General features: G+C 42.5%; 1 protein-coding gene across 7 annotated transcripts in view; it reads right to left on the bottom strand.

Moving 5' to 3' along the window:
- The window catches only part of APTX (aprataxin), a 62,695-nt gene extending 59,151 nt beyond the window's left edge, over positions 1-3,544 (bottom strand). For 6 of the 7 annotated variants that reach the window (XR_006606671.1, XR_001181672.2, XR_006606672.1 and 3 more), the window contains exon 1: positions 3,278-3,544. The gene's annotated coding sequence lies outside the window, so the exon portion shown is untranslated. The remainder of the gene's footprint in view (positions 1-3,277) is intronic. The other variant, XM_013062932.2, reaches the window with a different exon arrangement.
- Between the last annotated feature and the right edge of the window lie 2,456 nt (positions 3,545-6,000).

A 6,000-nucleotide genomic window follows, 5' to 3' on the forward strand; every position in this document is an offset into this window, starting at 1 on the left:
CCACCCCCTCTGCATGTGCGTGTGAGCATTCTGTATCTAAAATAAATAAATAAGTCCTGAAAGAAAGGAAGAAAACAACCTTCATGGCCACGTAGGGTATCAGTAAAAGGGAAAGAGACAAGAAATTTGGGAGAGAGATGAGACCTAACAAAGGCAGGACAAAAGGAATGGAGAGGAAGAAGAAGAAACCATGATGGTAGACTTAATTTTCCGACTATATTTGGAGAATGACAAAGGAGTAAAGGCAGAAATAAGACTTCTAATTCGGAAATAGCCATTAACCACAATGAGAAATACAAAGAAAACATAATATGAAGTTAAATGGCCAATGAAGAAGGGATGATTTCTGATTGAAACACAACTAGGTTAAGATACACAGGTCAAGGTAGGAAATATGGGCAGAAGGCTCAGGGAGAGGAATAGGCTGCATATATATACTTGAGAGGCATCAACACGTCAGAGAAGGTGAGGCAAAGAGAGAGCATGAGATCACCCAGAGAGGGAGAGCAGGGAATTATGGGCAGGGACAGGACTAGGATCTTGGGGATGCCTCCAGAAACATATTGCTCAAGCCTCTAATACCCTCGCTTTGAGAAATGTGCTCTGTAGGCAAGGCAGCACTTATCAGGCCTCTGGACAAGCTCTGTGTCCAAAGGGAAGAAAAACGGAACAAGATTTTTAAAAATCAGAAATTCATTACCATCTGCAAAGAAAGGATAATGTAAAGGGGAGTGAGCAAATGAGTGCCGAGGAGGTGCAAAGTTACAGAAAATTCCACCAGTCAGCAAAGGGTTTGGAAACCACCCAACTGAAAAGGCGGAGAGGACTGATAAGAAAATAAGTGGGAGGGGACATTCCATTTTTAAAAGCAGGAGCGCCAGGGACACCCGGCTGAGCGCCAGGGACACCCGGCTGGCTCAGTTGGAAGAGCATGTGACTCCTGATCTCTGGGTCATGAGTTCATGCCCCAAGTTGGGTGTGGAGATTACTTAAACGAATAAAACTTAAAAAAAAAAAAAAGAAAAGAAAAGAAAAGGCACAAGTGAAAACACAGATTTCAGCAATAAGCCATGGATGAGGGGTAGAAAGCAGACCTTGTTGGTTGACCCAGAGGAGCTGCCCCAGAGAATCACCAAAAAATGGCAGAGGTATTGAAACACCAGGCTGAAAAGTTTCAACTTAATCTTATCAACAAGGAGACAACAGCCAAATTATTGAGCTGCCTACTGAAGTGAAACAACAGCTGTACGTAGGCAGATTGGAGTGGAGAAGTCTAGAGTCAGCGTCACAAGGCTGTCAACATAATGACCACAGTGAGGTCCAAAAGTTCAGCAGGTCTTTGTGAAGGAGTGGATACAAGAAGCAAGAAAAGTCAGGTGTAAACCTAAAATCTTAAACCTGGAGCCTCAAATGATGATGATACTACAGGCAAGTCCCACTTTTAAATGCTATGTGTTCAGAGGAGCATCTGTCTGCACTTGCTGGAAACTGATGAATCAGCAATTAATGGGCTAAGAAGTGAAGTATGTCTTCATCAGGCTTTGGGAAATAAATCATGGTGACTGACTACTCACAGTAATAACAAAAGAAATGTGGAGAGAGCACAGTTTGAGAGCAGGGACAGGAATCAATCTGATGGGTAGCTGAGAGCATGGCTGGCTGTTGCAGGATAATAGGAACTACCCTTCCTGCCCTATACACACACTCATTCCCACCAAAGTTCTCAAGTTATGATGATGTTCCCATTTACTACTTCTTGAGAAGCTAAAGCAGTGACTGCACAATGCTTACACAACTAACCTTAAGCAACATTTTGGCCCATTTTATTAGCCTCCAGTTCCAATTTCTGGGAATGAAGCATTTTAGAATAGGGGGAGTACATAATGATAGGTGCTCCTGAACCTTTAAAATAGTCCATCCAATAAAACTCCCAAAACTGCAAGTACTATGATAGAAGTCAAGCCCATTTTTTTTGCTTACCAATGTATCTCCAGAACTTAGTATTTGGCATGCAAGAATAATATATATTTGCAAGTAGGTCACCAAATGATAATCCTATTCAGGTTCTTGTCCCTTCCTTCTCTTTCCCCTGCTTTGGCTCCTCTTCCATGTGGTCCTTTGCTCCTCTCTTTGGGCAATCCTATCCTCACATCTATGAGGATAAATTCTAACTCTCTGTTTTCCAACTCCCTACTTTTCATTCCAGAGTTCCAGGGATTGGTCAGGAAAAAATTCTGGTTATATCTTAAGGAACCAAAGTGATCTGATAAGCCACACAAGCCCAGCAATTTGGTAACATGGAATTGTGCTGTCCAGTAGAACTTTTTGCAATAATGGAAGTGTTGTAAACCTGCATTGTCTAATAACGTAGCTAACAAGTGACTATCAAGCACCCAAAATGTAGCCAGGTCAATAGAGGAACTAAAGCTCTTGGATTTTTTTTTAAACTTACATTTAAATAGCTACGTGTGGCTGATGGCTTCCATGATATCCAACCCAGCCCCAGAAATTTGCCCAGCCTGGTAAATCCCAAATTCCTCAGGCTTGAGGTGAAGACCCACATACTCTAACCCCACAAAGGTTACTTATGTCACCGCCTACTTCCTTTCCTAGAACCCACCCTCCCCTTCCTCCAGACTCACATAAATTTATTTTTATGCGCAAATACATCCCTCAAGCTATGAGGTACTGAGTCATGTCTCCCAAGTCATTCTTAATATGAGGGCATTGGATTATACCCTTTCCCCCTTCCTAGAATCCCAAATCCTTCTCAATTTCCAAGGCCTCCAGGGAGGCCTTCACTGAACTATCTTGTCTTCTCTATATCTTGCCATAGGGTGTGGTCCATTTATCTTCACAGTTCCCTGAGAACTCAATGTGGATGTAATTCTACTCTCCAAATGAAATTATAATCTCCTTGTAAACAGCTGGCATCACTACCCATCCACACAGAAAAGTCAGGTCTCTCTCTGATCTTTTTTCTGCCTGCGTTGTGACCAAGGCTGGGGCTGAGGGTGGGGGCAGGAGGAGTGGGGGGCACGTGAACCAACGTGAGGTGGGACGGCGACCAACGAGAGGGCCTCCGAAAAACGGCCCACGGGAGCTTGAGCAAAGTGAGACGCCTGGAGCCCAAGCACTGTAAAGCCAGGCCGGAAAAAAAGCCAAAAAAGCGTCATTCAAGGAACATCATTCAAGGGCAGTAACGGCCCCGCACCAGAGCCCACAACTACGGTTTTCCACCCGGCAAGCAGAGGAGGTAGGCCGAGAGCTGCCTTACCTCGAGACCGCGGACACAGACAAACCCAGGACACTCTTGGAAGCTTCACCACTTCCGGCGCTGCGTGATGACGCCACGAGCAAGCCAGCGATCGACCAAAGATTGGCTGAAAGGGTCTCTCCCAATGCCCGGATCGGGAAGCGTCGGCCCTGATTGGTCCCTCCGGCGCCGAGGTCCTACTGCGGTTTCCCGCAACGATCCCATTGGGGACGAGCACGACTTCTGTGCATACGAGAGCCTCTTCCCTACCACCTCTGTGTCTGAATCCGGAGAGGCTTCAGGCAACTATCCTCTCTGTGGCCGTTTCTAGGCAACTGTGCAGTGCCTTAGCACTCCCTTTGTTGGTAGACGCTCCCTACCTTTAAAGCCATCCTTTCCGCTGTAGAAAATAACCTGCTGTGGCACTGTTTTCCTGCCCTCTTTCAAAACTGTAAACGACTTTCTCTTTTCTCTAGGGAGAAATGTCTGGAAACCTGATAAGGTTGTTTTAATGCTGTCTTTACTAAACGAACTGGCTGGCAAGCAGGGAGGAGAGAAGCAGCAGGCTGCTGGGATGAGATGGGTTTACCGATTTTTATAGCCATTCCGGGATGTTCCGTAAGAGTCATGTATTGCAGTTATTCGAAGGCATTTTGGCAGATAGAAGAATTCCTATCTCTGAGTGAAGGCATAGTTTATCATTTTTCTCTAAATAAAGACCGAACCTTAAGGAGTCAACATTTCTTGATCAAGACGGAATATTATTTCCTTTTATAGAAAAGCAGTTAAGGGTATGATAGAGATACCAGAGCTATCAAAACAGGGTGAGAGAATCTTTCAGGAAACACAGAAAAGAGACAGGTGCAGGTTTATAATAGGGTCACACCAGGAAGTAGGGGGGCACAGGAAGCATGTTAGCGACCCCACAGCCCTCATGGCGGTGGAATGTGATTCACACTACTGAAGGTAAAATGAGATGGCTCTGGTCACCTGACCAGTTCCCTCAGAATTAAGCTTCTCTTAGCGTTTGCTAAGACCTGACCTGCCTTAGTGTGTCTCGCATTCAAAATTGGATTGGATTATTCTCTTTGGCTTATTTACTATATATTGTGCAAAATTGGACAGAATTTCCATGCCCAGCCTACTAGGTCTAGCCCTTTGTCTATAGCATATTACTGGCCAGAGAAACAGGGTTATATAGCATGAAGGCATGAAAAACACTTAAGAGTTTTCACAGACCCCAGAACCAAAATGTATCACAAACAGATGCATAGAAATTAATAGAGTTGTTTGTGCCATTATCTAATGTGGCCCTCAAAATATAATTCTTGGATCAGTAGCAGTAGCCTCACAACACCTAGGAACTCATTAGGAATGCAATTTCTAACTTTGCTGGGTGTGGCCCAGCAATCTGGTTTTTTTTTTTTTTCTTTTTTAAGATTTTATTTATTTATTTGAGCGAGAAAGAGAGACCGTGAAAGGGAAGAGATCAGAGGGAGAAGCAGACTGCCCCCCCCCCCCAGCAGGGAGCTGATGTGGGACTCCATCCTGAGACTCCAGGATCATGACCTGAGCTGAAGGCATTTGTTTAACCAACTGAGCCACCCAGGTGCCTCAGCAATCTGTTTTAATAAGCCCACCAGGTTATTGTGATGCATGATCAAGTTAGAGATTCAAGTTAGGAAGGAAAAGAGTTCAAACTGTACATCATGATAAATGTGTTTTGTTGGCCTGCTCAGGGCTTTTGGGGTTTTTTACTTTTTCAAATTCAAAACAAATTATGTTTATTTGTGACAAAATACACATAAAACTTATAAACCATTTTTAAGTATACAGCTCCATAGTGTTAAGTAAATCCACATTGTACTGTCTCTATCTCCAGAACGTTTAGTCTTGCAAAACTGAAACTATGTGTTAATTTTCTATTTCCTCTTCCTCCAGCCCCTGACAACCACCAATTTACTTTCAGTTTCCATGAGTTTGACCACTCTAGATACTGCACATAAGTGAAATCATGTAATAGTTGTCTTTCTGTGACTGGCTTATTTCATTTAGCATAATGTCCTCCAATTTCATTACCTGTAATGTGTCAAAAACTTTCATTTTAAGGTTAAATAACACTCTATTGCATGTAAATACCACACTTTGTTTAAAATTGATTTGTCTGTCAATGGATCTTTGGATTGCTCCCATCTTACTGCTATTATGAATAATGCTGCTATGAACCTTATTATGCAAATACCCCTTCAAGATCCTGTCTTTAATTCTTTTGGATATATACCCAAAAGTGGGACTGGTGGATCATATGATAATTCTATTTTTATATTTGAGGAACCACCTACTGTTTTCCATAGCAGCTGCATCATTTTACATTGGACACAAGGGTTCCAATTTCTCTACATCCTTGATAATACTTGTTATTTTCTGGTTTGGGGCTTGTTGTTGTTTTTAACAGCAGTCATCCTAATGGGTGTGAGGTGGTATCTCATTGAGGTCTTGATTTGCATTTCTTTAATGATTAGTAATGTTGAGCACTTTTTCATATGTTTGTTGGCATTTTGTATATTTTCTTTGGAGAAGTGTCTGTTCAAATCATTTACCCATTTTTTTTTTGTCTTTTTGGACCCCCATTTTTAAATCAAGTTATTTTGTTGTTGCATTGTAGAAGTTTTTATATTCTAGATATTAATCCATTGTCAGATATATAATTTGCAAGTATTTCTTCCCATTTCATAGATTGCCTT

Source organism: Mustela putorius, unplaced genomic scaffold (genome assembly GCF_011764305.1).
Source record: "Mustela putorius furo isolate JIRA1106 unplaced genomic scaffold, ASM1176430v1.1 tig00000421_pilon_pilon_pilon, whole genome shotgun sequence".
Lineage (NCBI taxonomy): Eukaryota > Metazoa > Chordata > Mammalia > Carnivora > Mustelidae > Mustela > Mustela putorius.